We start from the raw sequence: 14,115 nt of genomic DNA, 5'->3' as shown, positions 1-14,115 counted from the left end.
TATATGTATATGTATATGTATATGTATACATATACATATACATATACATATACATATATACATATATACATATATATTTGTATATATACATATATACATATATACATATACATATATATATATACATATACATACATATATAGGAATATACCTTTATCAGTCTATGAAATCTGCAATCCTAAAAAGAATTTTATCTCTCCAATCATAGACATTTCAAATTCTTCTTGCATCTTATTAGAAAAGTCTTTACACAATCCATCTTCTCCTCCAAAAATAATATCATCAACAAAAAATTCAATAACCAAGATGTCATCATTAGTCACTTTGTAATATAAGTTGCTGTCAGCATTACCTTTAGTGTAACCAAGCTTCAAAAGATATTTGTCCAATCTAGCATACCAAGTTCTAGGAGCTTGCTTCAATCCATATAAAGCTTTCCTTAACCTGCAAACCATATCTTTGTCATCTGTCAAAGAAAATCCATCAGGTTGTTCAATGTAAACTTCCTCTTCAAGATCACCATTAAGAAATGCACATTTAACATCCATTTGATATACTTTATAGTTTTTGTGTGCTGCAAAACCTAAGAATAATCTAACTGCCTCAATTCTAGCTACCAGTGCAAAGGTTTCATTGTAATTAATTCCTTCTTTCTGTGAATATCCCTTACACACTAATCTTGCTTTGTTTCTGATTACCTCACCATCTTCATTAAGTTTATTTCTGAATATCCATTTAGTTCCAATTACATTTTTGATTTTAGGTCTTGGAACCAATATCCATGTGTTATTCTTTTCAATTTGTTCCAATTCATCTTCCATAGCTCTAATCCAATGTTTATCTTCACACGCCTCATTAATAGTTGCTGGTTCAAATTGAGAAATTAGACATACCTCTTCATTTGCCAGTCTTCCTCTAGTCATAACTCCTTGATACTTATTCCCAATTATTTGACTTTCAGAGTGATTCAATCTTACATACCTGGGTGTATTCACTTGCTTCTGTTCTTTAGTTACTGTGGAATTCTTAGATGATGCGGTGTGACTGGATCAACATTTTGTACCAGTGTACTCATTGTAGGTTCATTTATGATTATCTCAACTACCGGTTCAGAGTCCATAGACCTTCTAAACTGTTCATCAAGCTTCACATTTGCACTTTCAATGATTTTCTGCAATCTGTTATTAAAACATCTATATGTCTTTCTCTTAGATGAATAACCAAGAAATATTCCTTCATCACTTCTAGGATCAAATTTGCCAATATAATCATCTCTCCTAATATAACATTTGCTTCCAAATATTCTGAAATATTTAAGATTAGGAGTATTACCAAACCATAGTTCATGAGGGGTCTTACTGGTTTCACCTTTGATGTGAACTCTGTTGAATGTGTAAACAACTATATTGACTGCTTCTCTCCAATACACATGAGGTAGGTTTGCTTCTGATATCATGCTTCTAGCTGCATCCAAGATAGTTCTATTCTTCCTTTCCACAACTCCATTTTGTTGGGGTATCCGAGGTGCTGATAATTGTCTTCTAATTCCATTCACTTCATAAAATGTATTAAATTCCTTCGATGTGAATTCACCTCCTTGATCTGATCTCAAACATTTGATTTTCTTACTGGTTTCATTCTCTACCATCACTTTGAATAGTTTAAATTTCCCAAAAGCTTATGATTTCTCTCTGAGAAAAGTAACCCAACACATTCTAGAATAATCATCAATGATTAGCATAAAATATCTATCTCCTTGTAAACTTCTAGTTCTTGTTGGACCACATAAATCAGTATGAATTAAGTCAAGAACATTATTGGATTTTTATGGAATACTCTTAAAAGTTGCTCTAACTTGCTTTCCAAATTTACATTCCTTACATACCGGATTGTGAGGTTTAACAATCTTAGGTAGATCCCTTACTGCCTTAGTTGTATTGATTTTCACAATGCAATCAAAATTTACATGACATAGTCTCTTATGCCATAACCAACTTTCATCAATATGTGCAATCAAGCATGTCTTCTCATTGTTATTCAAATGAAAGATATTACCTCTAGTCTGATTACCGCTTGCTATTTCCAAACTAGTTCTATTCATGATTTTGTGTTTACCATTCTTGAATTGTAATTGAAATACCTTTTCAACTAATTGACCAACACTCAAAAGATTATGCTTCAAACCTTCAACATAGTAAACATTATCAGTATTGTACTTATCTTCAAAAGATATAGTGCCTTTTCCTCTAATCAAGCAAGCTTTGTCATCTCCAAATCTTACTAGACCTCCATTGTATTCCTGAAAGGTTAAGAATTTACTCTTATCACCAGTCATATGATGTGAACATCCGGAATCAATGATCCATTCATCCTTTTCTTCAATTTTAGCTGTCAGGGCCTGCTCTACCGGTTGAACAGTAGGTGTCGGTTGATCTTCTGTTATTGCAAAAAAATCCTATCCATTGTCTACTAGTTCCTCATCAGAATCATTAGTAACTCCTTCATCCGCATAGTAATATGATTTGTCGCTGTTCTTCTTAAATTTGTATCTCTGATATTCAGGGTTAGGCTTATATGTTCTTTTAGCTTCTTCTTTCAATCTTGCATGTCTATCAGGACACCTAGATGCCATATGATCAATTTTATTGTAGTTAAAACATTTAAATAGTGCTTTACCTTCATACTTACTTCCAACTAGACCTTTAGGCATTTTCCTTGCAAATAGTGCTTCAAGCTCTTCAAGTTCTTCATTCTCTCTTCTAATTTCTTCAAGTTCTCTAGCATAGAATGCTTTCCAATCAGATTTTTCAGATGATGATGATTATACTGTAGATGATGAAGCTTTGAAAGCCAAATCTATCTTAATTGTAGCAATAGGACCAAATTCCTCAAGTTCAAAAGCTGAAAGAGGACTAGGCTTTGATACCAATTGTTATGACCTAGAGGCAACTAAGAGGGGGGGGGGGGTGTGAATCAGTTGTCTATTAATTTCAACCCATATATAACTTAACCAAACTTAGTGCATAATATTGGTAAACCAAACTTTAATGCCGGTAGACAGTTTAGTAGTTAATAATAGTACTGGTAAAGTTATGATTTGCCTTTCTCATACCTTCCTTAAATCTTCAAATGATGTCTGCATGTATAGCTCTGCTTATATTTGCATATACCTTATTACAATACTTTTTCCACTCCTCTACATAATATCACAAATGAGATCTTACATATATACCAAAACCTAAGACCAATTGTGTAGGTCGGCTCATTAAGATATTACAATAGGATCAATTACAAATGAATTAATATGCGATGTGTGATGTCGGCTCAATGCATTTACAATTATAACCAATCAATAAAACATCTCCATAACATGTCGTGTTGATCTAGAATAGATAATGCTTGTCGGTTCATAACCTAGACCTATTTGCCAGTAACAACAAATATGCAAACTCAATTGTACCAATAATCAAATCACCAAGACCAAGTGTCCAAACAATGTCTTCGACATAACCAAGTAATCTCCAGATGATAACAGATCTTCCTCAGTGCCGGTGAACAATATAACCTGCCCGTGAACAATATAACCTACCGGTGAACCAGATATCGGTGACTGTGCATAAGTCACTGAACATGTCGGTGAACATAATCAAGAATCTCCACAAGGATAAGTGTTGACAAGTGCTGACATCAATGACAAAACCAATGCAACACATCCATAATACCAATAGTATATACATATGTATACATATACATGTGTATATACATATATATACGTATGTATATATATGTGTGTATATATATGTATATATATACATATAAATCTTTACATACATATTTATATATGCACACATAATAAACATGAGTAGTATATAAAATTACATATAATATATATTTTATATGTATATGCATACATAGGTCCATACACTACTACATAGAGAAGGGTTTTAAAACATTTTTTTTTAAGATAAATTAATATTTTTTCATAAATATTTTCATTATTATTTTAATTATCTTAAATTAAAAACTAAAATTATTTTAGTTATCTTAAATTAAAAATAAAGACAAAAGGAGATGTATTTTCCACTAAGCGCCAAAGGAAGAAATGACGGGGAATTTTTTTGGCATGTCTAGTTAATGATTAGTTTTGATTGCACCCTAAATATAATCCTTATCCTATGTTTTCTAGTGAGGATCCTCTATTTTTTCTTCCATAGTCCTATTGCTCCCAGAATACATTTGAGATAGAGGGTCATTTCTTACGGCTTGCCTAGATTATCCAAATAGATTTTAAATGGCTAGAAGAGAAGATGATGAGTATGTTTATCTTTTCAAAGTGGTATTTATTGGAGATTTGGGAGTTGGGAAGTCCAATCTACTTTCTAGATTCACTTACAATGAATTCTGTCTCGTCAAAATCCACCATAGGTGTGGAGTTCAGAACTAGTACTGTTTAGGGACACAGACCTTAATTCCAACTCAATGGGCAACAATTTTCTTCATATCAAGTTAACAAACGAAAATTGAAAGCACAATCATTCCAACTCAATGGGAGGTTCCCTATACCCGAAATAAACCATATGGGTCTTGCTAGATTTGAAATGGGTATACTTAAAAAGTTAAAATAGGGTGAATAAAAGATTTGTGTACCTAAACAATACTAGTTGAGAACTCAATGATAATCAAGACCTAGAAGTCCTAATGAAAATTAAGCATCTCAAGTATTTTTAATCCTAATACATCAATAGGTTAGGAAAAAACTAATTAAAATAAAAAATAGAAAAAAAACATCCAAATTTTTTTCAAAACATTAAACAGGAAATTTTCCTATGGCTAAAACCACTCTTACATGCCTTGGGTAAGTTCCATAATGAAAACATACTCATGGGTCTCATGTGTATATTAAATATTTGTGTACTCTCTACATTTGGAAGCAAGCTTCTTTCCTAAACTATTTATGCTCTAGATTCCCTAATCAACTATCTGTTTTATCCCCTCTTACCTATCCATCATATTCACATACCCATTTAATCATATCCATCCTTCCTCCCTTTCCATTTCTAATTTTAACAAGTATAAGGGCATAATTTTTGCACATCCTTGATAAATCTCATCTTTTTTAATAAATACTAGAAGATATAGTCACAACAAATGATTCAAATATTAAGTGTTTGAAGGGGGAGTCGGAGCCATCATGGTCAATTGAAAATATTATCATGAAAGCTAGGGAAATTATTGCTAGTTTTAAAGATATAATAATTCAACATGCCTTTAGAGAGAAAAATATGGTGGCGGACTGTCTAGCGAACCTAGGTGTTAATTCTGATTCTCAAATGATTTGGCATGGGGAAGCAACATAAACATTAAAGAGCTCCTTAGAAAGGACAAATATACGGGGAGGGAAGGACCACATAATCATGACAGGGATTATGAATAATTTATGCCTTGATGGAAAGGTAATTATTACTTGGCAAAGCGGCAGATCCCCAACCAATTTTTATAATATGCCACATGCTTTGTGCGTCACCCAGTTCAAAATCTTGAGTAACTACGGGAAAGAAGTGCTGAGTTTTCAGAGGAACAAAGTTGATAATCTAAATTCAAATATGGGAGGAGATTTAAGGAGGGAGGAACTAGACAATACGTCAATATGGAAAGCGATGCCAAAAGTGTGGGTGAAGCTGGAAAAAGGGTCCCTCACAAGCTTTATGGAGAAGCTAGTGGATTATGACAAAGGTAGGGTAAATCTAGCCGTTTCCAAAATTTCTAAAAATTGGTGTAATGGGTCCTTAAAATCTATGGGGTTAAGTTCAAGTTGGACATGGGACTCATAGATATTGTGACTGGCATGCCCCATACTGGGCTTGATTTTTTTAGAGACCTTAAAGTCTCCAACAATGCAGTTAATCTATTCCTGCGGAAGGAAAAAGAGAGGGATAGAATTGGCAAAGCCACAGGGGGTTACTATGAAGCTGCTAATATTAAGAAAATCTAGGGCTGGGTTTTGAATGCTATAATGGAATATATCACGGTTGAGGGCCGATTCTCCAGGGCCCACACCTACCACTTTGTTCTTTTAAACCATTTCAGACATGACAAAAAGGTATCCCTGCCCTACTACCTTTTTAGGTCCCTTTCTAGGTCCCTCAATAAACACAGTAAGAATCCCTCAAGTCCGGTTCTCCATTGTGGGCTTTTGCTACTTATTTATGAGCATTGTAAAACCCTCGCCTTGCTGGAAAACAAGAGGTTATCTGCCTCTCCGGGGAAGAGAAAGATGGAGGGAGGCGATTCCTACAAGGAGAAGGCGTCTTCTAGCAAAAAAAGAAAGAGTGCCCTTGGGATGGAAATAGAGGAAATTGAAAAAGAAGGCAGCGAAATGGAGATGGATGATTCCGATGGTGAAGAAAGATGGAAATTTGAGGAGGTGGGTATTGAGGAAGAAAGTGGTGATAATGAGTCTGACAATGAAAGCCCTATCCACAGTGATTGCCCTGGAAAGGACAACAACTATCCTATGGAGGATGTGGAATACAAAGGTAATGAGGAAATAGATGTGAATTTTGAGAGGGAAAGGAACAAGGAACCTGAGAAGGATATGACTAAGGACAGTTTAAGCGAGGATAAGGAAAGTGTGGGTAAAGGGTTATTCCTGGATAACCTTAAAAAACTCACTGAGGCAAGACTGGATTATGATAGATGGGCCTATGAACTCTTGAAGAACTTAGAAAAAAAGGGGAAAAATATGGATGAGAAGAGGGAGGATGACGACAGGGAGCAGATAGAATGGAAGCAGGATATGGAGGAGAAGGTTAAATCACTAGAAAAAGGGAGAGAGGCGATGAAAAATTTGCTGGGCATTATCCTAAATATCCTGCTAGCTGTCAGTAAAAACTTGGAGGATATTGCTAAGGTCTCATACCAGCTTTCCTAAACCGATGGTGGAACTTGACATGGATGATGAGACTATCCAGATTGGCAGCGGTGAAGCTACTCCAATTGGTGGTGCTACTAAGAGGACCATAGCGAGTGTCAAGAAAGTTGTGGCTACTTCTGCTAAGGATCTCCCAAATCTCAGGGATAACATCAAAGATCTACATAGGATTAGCAACACCCTGGCTAATGCCCTGAAAAAAATCAATTAGTTTCTCTTCTTGGGTCTGGCTGGTTTTGCTGGCTTTGTGGGGCTTTAGCCAGTTTTCTATGGTTTTCTGTTGGCTTTTTGTTGGCCTGTTCCTTTTTGTCTCTTGTTTCTTTTTCTGTTAAGCTCCATTTGTAAAGGGTTTCGGGCCCCTTCAAAACCTGTTTTTACCTTAATCAAAAATAAATGATTCAGAATCAATTTATTTTCAGAATAAAGTTACATGTTATACTTATGCAATATATTCCTTATATACTACATCCTAAAATACCTCCATCAATCAATCCCTCATACCTCCTATCCTAAATCCTCCATCCATAAAATCTACCCTTCATTCTTGTTGCTATAGTTGGTTTTCCCTTGTCATGTTGGTTACATGTAAAAGCCAATCCAAAATTATTTAATTTAATACCAGTACAAACAAAAACCAAATCACAAAAATATCCACAAAAATATTATTAGGAAGTCCAATACCCATCTAAAAACATCAATAGTCTTTGTTCCACATCCTGATACTTGCCTCGTTTAGTTCTAAAAAAACCATTACTCGGTGCAAATGATTGTTGTCATTCATCTTAGTAAAGTGCTTTATTGACACATGCAGTGAAGCCCTAATAAAGATCTGATAAACCCCTAAATGTTTTTTGCCCTTTATTTTCCTTCATCCGATACTAATAATGGCAAAGAATATGGAGATGCCTATGCTTGTGCCTGCTCACCAGTTGAACATGGACTTTTCGCAGGTGAATTTGGATGCAATATAACTGCCTCCTAGTGAAGACTTCAACATTAGGAGGTGGGTGGATTTTCAACATATTAAACATCTTTAGGGCCCTTGAAGGCCTCTTTTTTATCATTTAGTCTTGAGCCTGCATTTTGTCTTTCACTGGTAGCAAAAGGAATGTATATGCCATTAGGGTTGCATTCTCTCTCCTTTTTTATGGTTGTTCTCTGTAGGTTTTTGATATTTTTTGAAGAACAAACAATCATATTCATCTTTCATTTCTTAATCATCTAATTTAATCCTACTCCAAATCAGAGCTCCAAGTAATTTAATGTCTTTGTAAGTTTGTTCATGACAACTGGAATGGAACTGTGGCATATGGTTTGAAATGGATATGGTTGACCTAGAGAACTATTGTGAGTGCTTTACCTATTTACTAATGTTTTTTAATTTTTATAATCACAGTAATGATGAAGAGGAACAAGAAGACTCATTGGAGTTTGGGACAAGGTTTGGTAATGTCATTATTGTTGACAATCTTTCTGTTGTGCTTCCTGAGAAGTTTGAGAAACTTGAAGGTGTTGTTCATAAGATTTTTGGCCAGATTGGAACAATCAGGGACAAGGGTTTGTGGATGCCTGTTTATCCCGAGACATAGAAGACTAAAGGTCATTATTTTATAGAGTACAACACTCCTTAGGTATGGTTTGTAGACCTCCATATTGGTATGAATTCTTTGTATTGACTCATTTTTTAAATAGACCAGATACTTTTAAATTATACATAATGGCATATAGAAGTTAAAATTTGTAATAAAATTTGAGTATTTATATTTATATGCAGAGAACATTTTGTTCTTGACTTTCCAATTGCAACCTTATGCCTATTATTTCTAGATGGTTTATATCTTAGATGAGATCTTCAATTTTGGAATCTTGATTTTTATTTTAAGCAAGATGATTGTGTTGTTGCTTTCACTCCTTTTTCCCTTTGTAACAATGTTACCTAATATTTTTCCATTTTTCTTTTTGATTGGTGCAGGAGGCACAAACAATGAAAGATCAAACAAATATATATAAGATGAACAAAGGACACATTTTTGTTGTTAACATGTTTGATTACTTTGAGAAATACATGAAAGTATCAGACAAATGGGTTCCTCCTAAAACCAAAACATATTCTCCCATTGTATGTACTCCTTTTTATTCTTTGTTTTTGTATAACAAATTCAGTTTGTTTGAATTCTTAACGGTTCAAAATATATTTTGAAGTCGTAGAAAAGGCCTACCTGAAATTTCACTTAAATGCATGTTTAAATATTACTATATATGCCATGAATGTTCATCCTATACTTCACTCAAGAATTAACTCGAATGCAACTATATTACTATATAGCTAAATATTATTATATTGGCAACATTATAGCTTATCCAAAACTATTCAATTCACACAAGAATTAAATGGAATGCTAATTCATAAATATTTTCATCTTGAAAACTTGAAGGTTACAAATCCTATAAGAAGAAATAGTATGTATAGTTGCCGAATATAATTAATGTGGAGTTTAGAGAAAATTTGGATGACAAGACTTATTAAAAAAGTTGCAATGAGCCTCAAGTATTTTTGTGTGCTAGAGCCCACCATTCTAGGATTCAAACTTCTTTCACCAACCTTTAGCTTTCATAAGGGATTTCCAATCTTCCTTCCATAGAATAATTAGTGATAGTTGGGCCTTCCTTACTCTTTGATCAATTTGCATATAATGCCAAAATAATTAACACTTTTGTACGAACGTGACATAAACAGGATGAACAATTAGATAAGTATCACACATTTTTTGTGTGGTTATGCTATTAGATAACTCAAAAACTTTCCCATGGTGGTAGGATTAATCTAAAATTGTGACAGTAAAAATGAGACAAACATATGAAGTTCATTGCTTTTTTTAATGGCATAACAAAAAGAATTTTTTTATTGAAAAGTGACAATAGGTGAGGAATTTGTGAATCATTTAAATTGCAAAATATCCTTAAGACTGTGACTAGCATGCATGTACAATTGAACTATCTTTTTTATAGAATTAGGGTCTTCTCTAGGTAAGGGTTAAGTTTTTTTTAATCAAAAGTGGCAAGCCACTGATATATATATTAATAAGAAAACTGATTCAAGAGCTCAATAGGGAAAGAACCAGAAAGAAAACCCTATATCCTTGCTCAGATACAATGAAGAAGAAGGAAGGAGGCTATGAGAAGAAGCCACCCAATCCGAAGAGATAAATAGGGACTGCCCATAGAATGAGTCTCTTAGAGGCCAAAAAGAGAGTAACCGGTCGGGATGAGACCAGAGGAAACCAAAAATAGCCAACCCCCTTAACCGGTTATCGTGGCGACTGAGAAGCGTGAATCTGATTGTCGGAGCACTGATGAGCTGTGACAACTGGTTTCCGACTATGTTATACCAGTGCTTTGATACCGGTATGATATCCTTATGACCAGTTCATAAAAAGAAAATCCTCCAATACCGGTGCTAGTCGACAAGCAAAGAAGATGACTCCTCTACCGGTTCAGTTGCCATTAGATTTTTCACCTGTAAAAAAAGAGCATATTCTGGGTAGAAAAAAACAAAGCCAAAATAACTTTACTCATTTATGATGGTGTCTTCCTGGGTCTGAATTGCAGGGGCATCGAAAGCAGGTAGAAGGGAAGTAGTCCATCCCGTGACTTCATCCTGCGCCGGTACATTGAGGTCTGGAACCCTATCTGTAGTCCAACCCCTTTCCACAGGTTGCAATATTTGCAAACAAGGGTCAACATTTTCTATTTCCAGGATTTCCATTAGATCCCCAACTTTAATTTTGACTCTGTGTACAATGTGGTCATCCAATTGTTTGCCGAATTGATGCAAGTCATTCTTCACATGGAAATTTTTTTGCCGTTCGAGGGCATACTTTATTCGGTCATAGAGTACCATGTAAGCATAGCTAGATTGAATAAAGTGATGTGGAAAGAGGCCCCCAAGGAGAGCTGACCCCTTCCATAGATTATATTTTGCCAGGGTTTCATGGAACGGGGCCGGGGGAAGCACATCTTGTCTTACCAATTTGAAGAATACTAGTTCCAGCAGAGGAATAGATTGCAAGTGATCCAGAACATTTGACAGAAAGGAACTGAGAAGTTGATGGGGATACAAAATCCTTTTATCTTGTGGGGATAATATCTCCTCATTGATGAAGTTCCTTGACAACTCTTCTCAATTGTGGATTGTGTAACATAAAAAGTTGGTCGAGGTCCTTGTCATTGATGTGTCCATGAAAAGCCATCGAAGGTTCTCAAATTTGCACTGAATTTCGGTCGTTCCATGACATATACTCCCAGTGAATTTGCCTGCATCCTCCACAAGAACCGTTTTCCATATTGCAGAGCACTGTGATACTTCAAAAATTTAAATTTTTGAAAATTTTGGCTGAGAACTATGTGTGTAAGAGAAGGCTGGTTCCATTTATAAATGAAAATTACCATCTCAAAGTGTAATAAATGATCAGATTTTAGGATCATATTTGTGATCCTTGCATTAATTTTGTGACCGTAATATAGTCGAGGGGATGTGTGAGAGGCCTAAGTCTATTTTGCCCCATGTGAAGTGACGTATTGAGAATCCCTAGGTACATCACACTAAAGTTCCATACATACCATTTACAAAATGCATTTAAAAGAATAAATGCAAGTGTCATGTCAGCCTTCTTTTTCACCGGCACCAGTTATGTGCTTGCATGCAAGTATTTAATAGGAAGTAGCTTGTGATAAGAGTGTTGTACTTTCCTTTTGTACTAATTCGAGCAATTTGGAAAAAGAAGACAATTTAGTAGGAATTGCGATCGACTCCACGGAAATGCCAGCACAACCCATGTTTGCTAACAAGTCAGCAACAAAGTTTCCCTCTCTTAGTGTGTGACTAACAGAGTAGTCCGAAAAAGTGTCAAGAAGATCCAAGGTATGCTTCAGAATATAAGATAGCTGCCAGGTCTTAGATTTTTTTGAGGTAATTGAGTTGATAATGACTAAAGAATACCCTTCTATGTGTATATTGGAGAGGCCACACTTCCTTGCTAACACCAGACCGGTTAGTAAGGCATTTGCTTCCACCAAGTTATTCATACTCGGAGGGATGGGTGAAGCTTGGAAAGCACGCATTTTGCCAAAATGGTCTCGTATGCAAACTCCAATTCCTGATTTCCCTGGATTTCCACGAGAAGAGCCATCAAAGTTGATCTTAAAAAAATTTGGAGCTAGGGGTGTCCATTTTATGGACGACCTATCTTTCACATGGATTGAAGACCAGTTCGGGGGAATCCCTATTGGCAAAATAATACCGTGCCAAGATTTTGCAATTGCCTTATCCCACTGGGTAAATGACTGGATGTCCTTGGAATTTGTAAGAGAAGAGTTTATGATTTCTGCAATCGAATTTTCCAATTTGATCAAAACTTGATCCAAAGAAGAGGATGTTTTTCTAAAGATTCTTTTGTTCCTCTCCCACCAGATTGCCCAAATAATGTGAGCAGGAGCACATTTCCAAATACCTGAGAAGGTTGATCTAGATAATAAAAGAGGCCAAGAGTTAAACATATCCCACAGTGATTTCAGAAAGGAAAACATGAGTTGGAGTTTATTCATGATGAAGAACCAACATTGGGAGGCAGAAGAGTAGTGTAAAAATAAATGATCAACTGATTCTTCCTCTAAGTCACAAAATACACAATTAAAAGCCCGTGTAATGCCTACTTTTACTAATCTCTCTGCTGTTAATATTCTTTTATTCAATGTTAGCCATGCAAAACAACCTGCTTTTGGTAAGACAATGTCATTCCAACAAAAGGAGTATGCCCGACTACTTGCCTTACTGTTGCAACCCTACTGCAAGGCATTGCAACCTTCATTGATTGAATATTGCCTTGATTTTGAAGCTGCCCAAAATAACACATCATCTCTATTAGACATGATAACCGATCTATTCAATAAAATGTTGGCCAATGAGGAAGCTTGCTAAAGGGATATTGGGAGAAGAGTAGGATCTTTCCAGATTATTTTCCCTGAAAAATTTCTACAACAGACACATAGTGACTCAATTTTGTACCCCAATGGGCTATGGCTATATTCATAATGTCTGCCATGTTATCCAATTGAGGAATAGGAGGATGCCCACACCATGAGTTTGTCCAAAAGTTAGCACTGAGACCATTGTTGATTTCCTATGAAACATACTTGGATATTAGATTCCTTGAATCCATCATGAAATTCCAAATAGCAGACCCCTTTGGAGGGTCTAAAAGTGTCAATACTCTTGATGGTTGAGTGTTGTCCAAATATTTATCTTGCATAATTTGGCACCATTTGGAGACTGGGTTAGTGTACATTTTCCAAATAAGTTTCCCTCCAAAGGCCTTGTTGCGGTGCTTCAAATTGTGAAGTCCCACTCCCCCTTGGGATTTTTGGCATGACATATTTTCTAGAGAGGTTAAGGGGATTTTCCTTTCATTTGTCATATTAATGTTCCATAGAAAATCTCTCACGAGTTTTTGCAATTGTTGGATGACGGATGAGGGAGCCTTCAGGACTGACATATAATAGTTTGGTATTGTTGTTAGCACTAGCTTGATAAGAAGGATTCTACTTGATAGTGAAAGCCACCTTACATTCCAAGCTAAGATTCGTACTTGAATTCTACCAATTATAGTAAACCAATAGGACAGTTTGTTTGATCCCATAAAAAAGGGGATGCCAAAGTAGGAGGATGGCATTTGGTCCATTGAGAAGCCCAAATTCTTGCATATTCTTAGTAATAAGATTGAAGGTGTGTTGAAAATGAAAATCTTAGACTTGGCAACATTAATTTTCTGACCCGAAGCAGAAGAATAGATATCCAGTGTTTGCTTGATGAGCTTGGCTTCTTTTAGAGAAGACTTACTGAATAACAATGTGTCATCAGCGAAGAGAGAGTGAGTTATTGTTATTGAAGTACCTGGAAGGGTGACCCCAAGCCAAAGCCCTTTTGAAGATTGAAAATTGATGTATCTACTCAAGGCATCTACCAAGAGAGTGAAGAGAAAGGGTGACAGAGGGTTGCCTTGTCTTAACCCCTGTGTACCCTGAAAAAACCCTGAGGGATGACCATTTATTAGAATAGAAAAATGTGCGCTTGAGATATAATTTTTGATCCATTTGAACCATTTGTCTGAGAAACCGAATTTTGATAA

At 35.5% G+C, this 14,115-nt stretch overlaps 1 long non-coding RNA gene across 1 annotated transcript; it reads left to right on the top strand.

The window, feature by feature from the left end:
• Positions 1-8,331: 8,331 nt before the first annotated feature.
• LOC131065679 (uncharacterized) lies at positions 8,332-9,104 on the top strand. The gene is made up of 2 exons (XR_009111457.2): positions 8,332-8,562; positions 8,904-9,104. It is a non-coding gene; the product is annotated as an uncharacterized LOC131065679 (long non-coding RNA).
• The last annotated feature ends 5,011 nt before the right edge of the window (positions 9,105-14,115 follow it).

This window comes from Cryptomeria japonica, chromosome 7 (genome assembly GCF_030272615.1).
Source record: "Cryptomeria japonica chromosome 7, Sugi_1.0, whole genome shotgun sequence".
Lineage (NCBI taxonomy): Eukaryota > Viridiplantae > Streptophyta > Pinopsida > Cupressales > Cupressaceae > Cryptomeria > Cryptomeria japonica.
This window is presented reverse-complemented; position numbering and strand designations above follow the sequence as displayed.